We start from the raw sequence: 10,974 nt of genomic DNA, 5'->3' as shown, positions 1-10,974 counted from the left end.
CAGATTTTTTGCAGCAAGGCAGAGGGAGAAGAGCAAAATCTGATTGCCTACCAGTAAGTTAGCATTTTATCTTTATCTGAAAACAAACATTTCCATTCCTGATGACTAAGTAGGCAGAAGTGCTGACAACAGCTAGCTTACTTCTACCACAAGAAACTTCTCAGGAGTGGACAGTCAGTAGAGCAAGGATACCACTTTGCATGAATTAATATCTGTCTGTATACCTAATATTTTAGATGGTCACAAGGGAAGAAAATGTAGAAAGATGACCTAGGAGTGACAGACTGGCTAAGATGCAGTCAATGGGGATCTGATCTATTCTTTGTGACTCAGTGCCAGCAGGTCCTTCTTGGCGTTAGCTGTACCCTGGGGAGCTGACGTGCAGTCCTGGCGAGCCACTCATCTCTCAGTGCTGGCACAGAGTAGCCTCCATCCTGCTTGGCCACTGCTCTGAAGAAGCTGGAGCAACCCAGCTGTTCTCAGTGGCCTCAGTGAAACAAAGGGAGCAGGCAGAGGCCAGACCTCAGCTTCCCCATTCCCAGAAGAGGTTTGAGCCACCAGTAGTGACGGCATGTCAGTGATGGCATAGCAGTGATGGCATGTCAAGGGAATCCTGTTTCCTCCTTCCCAGCCCTGCTTAGTGGTGGGAAGGTTTATGTCATGTCCACTCTTGAGCCTCGGTGGATAGCAGTCCAAGATCAGGCATTAAGTGCCTCTGAAAAGGTTTCAGATCCTGTCTTCAAGCCTCTGATTTTTATGCTTTCATTCAAGATTGGCATGGTGGAAAAGATACTAAATAAGCAATAATTTCTATATAAGTATAACAGCCATGCTGGCAAATCGTTTTGACTTTAAAATTGATAGTAAACACATGGAGTAAGCAAAGCTAATAATGTAAGCAAAGCTAATCATGCATTACATGTCCGTAGCAGTAGATGATACCAAGGCTATTAAAATCATATCAATCAGACACTGGAAATGGTTTATATTTAGCACATCTCATTTTAGGTTAAACAGACTCTGCTCTCGATTACCCAGTAATTACCTAGAGGCATGAAGGCATGCACATGGAGCTACAGCAAAGCAACTACGTGAGCACTGCCTTACTTTGCTGTTGGTAAATTTCATTTTGTCAGGATTAATTGGCAAAAAGGCTGTGATGAACACATGACAAGCACAACACTCAATAATGCTTTAATAAAGCGATGGAAGCAAATGTTTTCCATCAAACCTCTTCAGCACAGGAAATGTGATTAATTAAGCACATTCATCTAATTACTGTATAAAGTCTCAGGAGGTAAATGTATACTCCAAGGCAGATATGCTGGATACAATTCCAGGGGCTACATTCAATTTATTTATTTTTATGTGGCCCTTTCTTAAGGAGAAATATTAACTGTGATGGGCTTTCAGCGCCAGATCAAAGCCAGTCTTAATCAACAGCATTCTTCAGAGCTCCTGCTTCAGAATAACAGTTTATCCTCCATTACTTCCCGTGTGACAGAGTATTATGAGAAAAGGCAACTACAAAATGCTTATTGAATGTTAGCTGTGTGTTGCAAGCCATCTTTTACATCAAAAGTGTTTGAGCATACAGAGTTGAAAATGCTTTTTGAATTAACTTCAGCAGCTGGAGGATACGAGGCTCCAAACTGTCCATACAAGTCTGGGGGCTGAATCCCCCCCAGCCACAGGGTGCATTCAAATAAAAGGATGCATGGAGGAGGGCTGACAGGGATGGGACATGCAGCACAGACAGCTGTGCAATCACAGAGATGGCTTTCTGCATGGAGTCGAGGTGGGAAGAGGGAGACCAAAGCTACCAGGGAGGGGAAACACCAACTCACATCCCTACCACTGCTATCAGCACCACTCCTGTTGCTTCCCCTCTGCAGTTCCCACAGGAAGACCCAAGCCTGCTGTCTACAGACTTGAGAAGGCCAGGCTGTAAATATCCAGCTATGCAGTAACTGTGTAAATACCCACAGTCCAGAGAGCCTTCCTTCAACGTCGCTAATGTAACTAACGTCAGCACTGCACACCATCACAGATCCTGCTGTATTTGTCTCATTAAACCCACCCATGCTTTGGTCTTTACCAACATATTTGCTTTAGTGGTTTACAGCAGCCTAGCCCATCATGCATTTAAAGTCAACAGAGAGACTCTGCCTGACTTCTGTGGGCTTGGATCAACTCCAAAGGAAATATTTTCCTACTTAAGTAACTCTAAAACAAGGCAATCATACCAAGAGAAAAAAAAAAATCCTGGAATGTTTCTTTTTAAAATATGTTGTTGACAACAGAGAGCAAAGAAATCCTAGCACTGGCGATGTATTTTTTAGTGTTGCTTCAATCAAGTACTTGAGAATAATGAAATGCTTGCAGAATAAACCTTTTTGCATTTATGGCCTTCCCATTTATGATTTGGGGGGAAAAAAAGCACTGAGAAATTCTGCTCCAAAGAAAAACAGCTGAGGAAACCAAGAACTTTTTCAGGCAGACTGGTAGCTTGCAGGCTTTCCTGATGGGCCAAGGAGCAGAGGGGGTGGGAAGCCCCATAGCATGACAAAGCCAGTACTTCCCCTTTTGTCTCTGCATGAAGCATCTGCCCATTTGGTTGGACCTCACTCACAGCGATCCTTGCACCTATCACAGGGCTGGAAACCTGAGCATTTCACATATAGCCATAAGGATGCTTAATTCAATGAATAAAGCAGAGGAGGTGTCCCACAGGAGCAGGCAGGGTTCTGTTTGGCCTCTGCCTGCTGACAGCAGCCTTGGGAGGCTCCCACGCACCATAAATAGCTCATCGCAGCATCACTAATGCACCACAGGCATACATGGAAGAAGCAGGCAAGTACACGTGTGGGTAGGTGGGTATCTGAGGTGGTGTCGGCTCCCATAATCATTCTTGCAGTGTAATCAGAGCTCTGCCCTGTGCTTGGTGTGTAATGCCGCGCTGTATAGCGCAGACAGGATAATTAGTGCCCTTTCTGCAGAGGGCCGCGCCCCGCAGCAGCCAGCTGACTCTTTGGGATGTGTGCTGGTCGGTGCAGCCTGGCAGTGACAACTGGCTGACGTGGCAAGGAAACCCCCACAGTGCTCACCATCAGGACAGGGACAGCCCCTGATGAGGGCATGTATCTCCTTGCTGGGTCTGAAGTGCCCAGGGACGGGCACCAGTGAAACCCAAAACTATGCAAGCATCAGAAGATGTTTGTCAACCAGGATTTTTGTTTACGATGCACAAAAGGTGCCACATAGGCATTGGAGAGCCTGAAACCATCTCTCTGTTTTCAGGAAAAAGAGGGGTCAAGAGTAATCTAGTTCACCCTACTTTGTAAATCAAACCCTCAGGTATGGTTAAGTTGTTGCCTTTCATTACAATGAGCGTGTAGTACGCTTGTTTATGCTTTGACTTAGGAAACCAGATTTTGGTGCATCCTGCTGGGATGTGCAAACTTTCTGACAACCCTGCTCTAACAATAAGCCACAAATGCTGCTTCCTTGTGTGTAGTGTTTGCTGATCCTGGTTTCCACACTCCGCCAAGAGGCAGTGGCATGTCATTCGTGGCCAAGGCCTGCAGAGTGCTCAGGGTGTACATATGCAATGTGATGGGAAGTACAGATCAGATATGGGTGACTTGGGAGACAACTGAGAGAGATGGCAAAAATGTCTCCAAAAATGTGTCATGAGGTAACAGGTAAAATTGCAGGACATTGTTTGCAAACCCTTATTTTTTCCTTTTTTGATGATGTTCTGTAATACAGCAAGGTGTCTCTTCTCCCAGCATGCCTTTTAGGCATAGTGATCAAGCTAACAGATCCATTACTCTGAAAGCCTGCACGGGATGAATTCTAGCAGGTACTGTCTGCCTTGGACATGTCCCCATTCTTCCCCACAGCCAGCAGAGACCAGCCAGCTCCCTGCAGCTGGGGCCTAGCAGCACCAGGAAGAATGCAGGGCCGTGGCTGGACGTGGGCTGGATGTGGAGGCCCTGTGCAGGGCTCCTCTTGAGTCTGAATAGGTCCAATTTGGGCCTCACCACACCTGATGGGGCTGATCAGTTGCTAGCACAAGTGAAAACACCCCACCCACCTGTGCAAAAGTATCCTCACTCATTTGTCCGTATTGTTTCCACTGCATTGCAAAAGCATGTTACTTATCAAGTATATCCTATAAGTTATATACAGTGAGAAATAGCTAGAAATGTGTGTTTTCATAGAGCTAGTCTGAATGAGAAAGGAATAGGTTCTCAGAGGTATCACACAAAATCTGAAGCTAGATTTATTGTGGAATTAACTATGGGCTAGCTGGGGCAGACACCTGCTTTCTCTTGCTTTTTTGTGTGGAGCTCAGCGCAACAGGTCTCGTTGACAGAAGAGTTCCAGATGAAGCAAACATTTCATAACCATTTGGTAAATACTGAGCTGAGAGTAACAGGATAAGATATACATCGGGCAAACTACTTCCAAATTCTGATGATACATCTGATCAAAAAGTAGGCAATGATTTGTCAGGGCTTCCTATAGCCATAAATGTAGAAGTCCAAAGATTCATTTCCAGCAATTCAAAGCCAAAGGTGTGCTAAGCTGGCTTCCTGACATTTGAGAATAGAAGCTGTCTTTGACCCAGCACAAGAAACAAGATTAGCCTTCCCAGATTAGAAGGAAAATATTAGTGAAGCACCGGAGGGTTCACTGTGGGGTCTTTTTAATAACAGCAGGCTTTGATGATGATGTTGAAAGCAAAGGCTGCCGAGTTTAGAAAGGAGAATGGATGGAGTATTAATTTACTTATTGCTTATGTGCCTCAGCTGAGAATGAAATACTGTTCAGGGCAGACTGCTATGAAACAAGGGTTCTTGGAACAAGTTCATAACACACAGCAAGAGTATCTAAAAGAATAAAAGGAGGATTTTAAATTGTGCTATGAAAAATTCTGAAGCCTTCAGCTAAATTCATCTGCTGGAAGAATAAGAAATGTGAAACGAGGTGACCTGGCTCTGAGTAAAAAAGGGGACCCTCACAAATGGCAGTGTGCAAATATCAGTTGTGCCTCACCAGGAATATAACACATAAGCAAAGAGTCTGTTATCATTTGCAGACCTGCTAGCACTCGGAAGACAGATTTTGCTCACAGTTTGCATATTTTCTACTGATTCAATATTTTGCTTTTTACCTACTGCCAGATCTTAGACTAACCAAAGGCAGATTTCCTATGAGGCCACAGAATTACTCATATGCATTAGTCACTACCTCTGGAACTGTACTGATCTCTTCTTTTATTTTTTCTTCAAGTTACTTCATAACAAAATCACCCAGGAGCAGATAGCTTGATATCTCTTCCACGGTGAGGTTTTAGGACACATGTATTGCACAAGCATGTTGACTGTAGTCTTCTTATCTACAAAGGCTTTTTTGTTTGCTCAGTAGAGAATATCACATTATATTTTAGAGTCTTAATCTGGCAAATGTTAATCCATCAAAACAGGTCCAGAGAGCTCTGCATTACTCTATCCTGAGCCCCAGAGAGGGCTCAGTTTGAAAATGTGGCCAGAGCCTGAGGATGTCATCATCCCTGGTCTGTAGCATGGTGACCCTGATCTCCCCATTTCTTTAATAGAAAATAAGAGCGTAGGCTTGTACACAACAATTTGAGCTGTTAAATTTACATTACTAAGTAATTAAAAATATATATCAAATATCTAATTTTTTTGTTGTTCCCTTGGCTGTGGACATGAAAGAAAGCCAGATCAGACATCTGGAGCAGTAAATAGCAATGCACAGACTTCCTGGAAAGTCTGCTGTCCCCTTCCCAGAAGACAAATCAAACTGACAGAATGCTGTGCATTTGTGGCAACTTTTCTTCTTTGCTCAACAAAAGTCATATGAAGGAAGCACTGTTGGATTTGAAGTAAGTAATGAATAAGCTAAGTTCAAATGCTAACTAATCCCCTGCTAGGTTGGTATTCCTGTCTACTGGCTGACTCACAGGAAGCCACAGAGCGTAGTGCATGGCTCTGGAGGGCTCGCAGGGCACTCAGAGGATTGCTGAACACTTATCTGTGCTCTGCAGCCTTGCGTAGTTACTAACAGCAGCCACAGGGTTCAGAATCCACAAAGCATTAGTGAAGGGCAAGAAAAGAGAAAAAAACTCATCCAGGAGTTGCAGTGAGGGCATGCGGCCCGTCACAAGTTACACTGCAGGAAGGTGCTGCACACCCGAACCCATACAAGCTGCTGTCACTGAGAGCCTGCACAGAAATGTGCATCGAGGAGGTTCAGCAAGAGCTGGCATAACTGCTTCTCTCAAAAAACCCACGGTTTGCTGCTTGGGATCTCTAAAACTGCCTTGTGCTGAGTTTTCCTGGTGTGAAACCCACAATGGAAGAGTCAGCCAGTGTTTGTCATCCTGTACATGAGGACCTAGGTATCAGCAGCAGGCAGGGTGGGCAGGAGGACACATCCTACATCCTCCTATGCACAGGGACACCAGCAGGTCCAAGGGCAGGACTGAGAGGGGCATGGAGCTTCTGCTCTGTCTGGCAGAGCAGTGGCACATCACACCTTTGCAGCATCCCTGGTTTTGCCCAGGGTACACAGAGCTGCCACAGGAGCATCCTATGTGTAACTCGTGCGGATTTAGCTGGCTTTGGTGCAATTACTCCAATTCCAAAGAAGCTTTTGCATTGGGGGACTTCTTTTCCAGAGAGCTTTCCAGCAATCAGTTTACAACAGCATCATTTATTGTCATCACTTAATGATATATTAGCAATACTTTTGCCCTGGAAATAGGGCTGTCTGTACCAGCCCTGCTTTCCCTTTGTACGGCTGCCAGACAACATGCTCCCTTGGCAGCTTTCCAGCCCTGCTCCACTTTCTGAGAGCTGCAGGTATTCAGGCTGAGCCTCGCCTGCTGTGCTCACTTCTCACGCTTTATTCCCACTGTGCGAGAGTGACTGACCACTAAAATAAACCTGACAGGACTTTTTTTTCCTTTTTCCTGGGAAGGGATTTCAGTTGAATTTCACCTATTCTCTCAAAAACACAGCCTTGAACCTTGATCTATCTCTTAAAAAAAAAAAAAAAAAAAAAAAAGGATTTTTCTTTTTTTCTTTTTCTTTTTAAGATAAATTTCTCTCCAAAATTCAAACATCCAAGATTCTTTGTTATGGAAATAGGGGAGCTGTGCTGAATCTCTCTATTCACCCCTAGCCTGACTCTCGGCTTGCTGGAGAACAACCCAGGTGTCTCCTGGCCTCTGGTAAGCAACCAAGCTCTAAGTCACCAAACAGCAGTTCAGATACATGGGTGGCTGATACTGTGACTTTCATGATGCCTTTAATGACACTGCGAGGAGAGTTTCTGTGCTCTCCTCTCAGTGCTGTAAAGCAGCTGGGAGCCTGGAAAGCCAAAGGAGATGAGAGTTGGGCACGGAAGAGCACCTGCCTGCAAGGCACACCCATGTTAGCTCCTCCATCACAGGTGCATTGCACAAAGAAGGAGAAAGCTGGTCAGATACTTTCTGACAACATTCTCACATCTGAATATATCACTTAGTCATATCCACAGTGTCTGAAAGTTGTCGATTCTGAATAAATTTCTTCTGAAAAGCAAACAGAATTTCAGCGTTGCCATAATGTGGAAACGTCATACTGGAACATTTTGAAATCTGACATTTTCACAGACTTGGAAACTGGAAATACAAAATAAGGCAAATGTTGCACTTCAGGTGTTGTTTTCTGATGCAGAAAAGCAAGTGCATCCAAATTTAATGTACCAGAAATTCCAGAATAATTTGTTTTATTATGGATTTGAATTTTCTTTTAAACTTGAAAATCTTGGGAGCCATCTATAAACCTGGCTGGGCAGTAACTTCGTTGGGAAAAAAAAAAAAAAAGAAAAAAAAGAAAAAAGATGAATGCATTTCTCTTGTATTGCTTTTGTTTTGTCTACTGTCCCGTTGCAAGAAGATGGTTCTTATTTCCCATGCTTAAACAGCATTATTTACAGAAGTCAGAGTATTTACAATACCTGATTGCAGGTATTTTCAAGAAAATATGATGGCAATTTTAGATGGAGACACAATAGGAGAAACCTAATTTTCCTCAAGAGCAAGTTTGGGTTTTTCTTTCTACTTACTTAGGTTATTATAGATTATAAGTGAGAAAGGAGGTAAGGACACAGCATGACATCACATTTGAAGCATGGCAATGTCAAATTACCTCTGAATTACCTCCTGCTCATGGGACTTACCTTCGTTTCCAGTGCCTGGAGAAAACAATGGAATTTGATATTGTGAATAAGTGGGAAAACATTATCAAATGAACACTGAAAAAAATGAACAACTATAACATAACATAACTTGCATGTTAATACATCTCTGGCCAAAACTAATACTCAGTTACACAGTGAATGAATGTTGAAATTTGATGAGGGCTGCATGTGACCACAACACAGAAGTGATGCTGTTACACAGGTCACATGCTTACTGGGAATCTACAGTCTGCTGCTGTAGAGAGTGACAAAATTCAGGCATTTCTGTATCATTTCCCACTGCTCAATGAGGGGGAGAGGCAAGGCAAAAGGTAGGGAAACGTGGATGTGTCTTCCACCCTGCAACCCAGAATGAAAAATGGGTTGAAAGGTTTCAGGCTTCAAGGGGAACCTCAGTGCTTACTGTTAGATGCAAAGCAAACCTGGGAAAACACAGGTGGCAAACAAAAATGCCATGCAAACAGGATAACAGAATATCCCATTTATTAGCCTGGACTGAAGTGGCTGCAGACAGCAAAAAAAAAAAAAAAAAAAAAGCTGCCTGCAGATGTTTCTGCAAGTTAGCAAGGGCCTCAAGTTTTACCAAGAAATGTTCACCTGTTGGATCTATTCATAGATCATACAGAGCAAAAAAGTCTTAGAAAAAAAAAAAAGAAAGAAAAAAGAAAAAAACAACTTGCAGTGGTATTTCAACGCACCCACATATATTGTGGAGGAAAATAAACAAAAGATTTATCAAATTTGCACTGTTGTTACAATACTTCTGTCTTTGCTGCACATTTGCTATGACATTTTGGGCCACAATCGATCATTTTTGCCTTATTGCTTAAGTGTAGTTTTCTTGTCACACACTAATCTGTTATTTTCTGTCATTTCCCCTGTGTGTCTTAGTCACACTAAACATACAGAAAGAAAACCTTTACTGCCATGACTGAGAGCAAATAACATTTATGTCCACGTAGAGATCTTCCATGGTTGCTACTTAAACATGAGAACTGAATAAGGGTTTCTAAGGGCAAAGTCATGGAAAAAAAACTGCTGTAGTCCCCATGAAATTTCAACTTCTGAGACTGTGGTTGCTCACACTGGCTCTTCGCAGGGCCCCTAAATCTTCTCCCTGCGACCCCAGTGTTCATGCTTCCAACCTGCTGGGCTGGCATCCGAGCTTCAGCTCTGGAGGGATCTACATGGACAGGCAGCAACCAAAGCCAAGAAGTGGATCTCTCTGTCCAACCACTGAGATAAAGACTCTTCTTCTTCCATACAAGTGCTCAGCACCATAATCCCTGCAAATGTGACCAACAGCATTTTCATATTGATCAGGAGTGTTGCTGCAAAAGCAGTTTTGCTAGCAAAACTCTCCCATGCATCTTTCTGAAGGTCCTGTCTTTCCTTCTTTATTGAGCATTAGCAACAGATTTTAACCTTCAAAGCCTTGTTAGTCTAAGTTTCTGTAAAAGTTGTGTCAGTACGTACAGGCCATCACTCCCACTGAAATGAAGACATTCATTTCAGATAGTTCCTAAGCAAAAGCTTCAAAGGTGGTTTTTGCAGTTGGGCTCCAGTGAGGAAGGTAGGCACTCCCGTTTCCATCCTCAGTTCCGGCACATCTCATAAAATGCTCACTTCTTGAAGCACTTGGCCACCTGAAAACAAACAGTATGAAATGCTGAGCCTCTTCCTCAGCAACTAAATGATTCACACTATTAGCCATTTTTAGTTATAAACCCTCTCATGGCTTAAGTGCCATGGCAAGAGATAAGGAGAACATCACATCCAGTAGTAGTGAGAACAATATGGACAGAATAAATGGATGCTCCAAGTTCAGGTCCCATACTCTTCCTGTGTACTCTTCCTCACAGTCAGGCTCTGTTTCCAGAGCTTCCATATGGTGCCTCCAGGAAAGCATAATTCCTTCATACAGTCATTGCATCCATATTGCTTGGTCAATGAAGATGGAGAGCCCAGATCACCTTTGCAGCAAAGGCAGGGGAGGGGGAAATGTGCAGAGGCAGAAACTGCTCAGTGCTTCCCAGCTGATATCCCCTTAGTGACTGCCAGCATCATTCAACTCAGGCATCATTTTGAGTCCTTTCACATCTCTCCTCCTGCCCCTAAACCAACCACAACCACAATTCCCTTTGCAAAAATAAACTTTAATGAGCAGTTATCAAAGCATGGTAGCCTCAGTTAGAAGAACATCCTGACCATCGCTGCTCATGGCCAACGGGATAATCGCCCTGCAGACAGAGGCAGAGCCCAAGGCACTGCACTCACACCGTGTGTGACACTGCATACCCTGGCATGCCAATTGTCATTGTGGCCACTTCAGCATATCTTTCTAGCGTTGTTATCTTCCAGGGGAAAGGATGGGCTAGAGATCACCAGCAGTAATGACGTCTCCATATTCCTGGCAATATTAATGTAAATAAATACCCCAAGGACAAAGCTTCAAAACAGCATTCAGGGCACCTGTATCATGGGTTTGCTTGTTCCTTTTTCTCCATTTTTCTTTTTTAATTTGAAACAAATGTATTCCTTTAAAACTGATTTTCCATGAATGCCCAAAACAATGGTCGACGACTGTATCCAAATAAGTTTAAGGGGCAATTTTTCAGTAAAAGCTCCACATTTGTTTTAGGATAACAAAATGAGTTACTCTGTCTCATGGCAACATTTGATGGATTGGAGTCC

The 10,974-nt window shown here is 43.4% G+C and overlaps 1 pseudogene; it reads right to left on the bottom strand.

The window, feature by feature from the left end:
* Positions 1-329: 329 nt before the first annotated feature.
* Positions 330-10,168, bottom strand: LOC149919498 (uncharacterized; annotated as a pseudogene).
* Between the last annotated feature and the right edge of the window lie 806 nt (positions 10,169-10,974).

Source organism: Phasianus colchicus, chromosome 1, assembly GCF_987193195.1.
Source record: "Phasianus colchicus chromosome 1, bPhaCol1.hap1.1, whole genome shotgun sequence".
In the NCBI taxonomy this organism is placed as follows: domain Eukaryota; kingdom Metazoa; phylum Chordata; class Aves; order Galliformes; family Phasianidae; genus Phasianus; species Phasianus colchicus.
The sequence above is the reverse complement of the archived record's forward strand: the minus strand, read 5'-3'. Positions and strand labels throughout refer to the sequence as shown.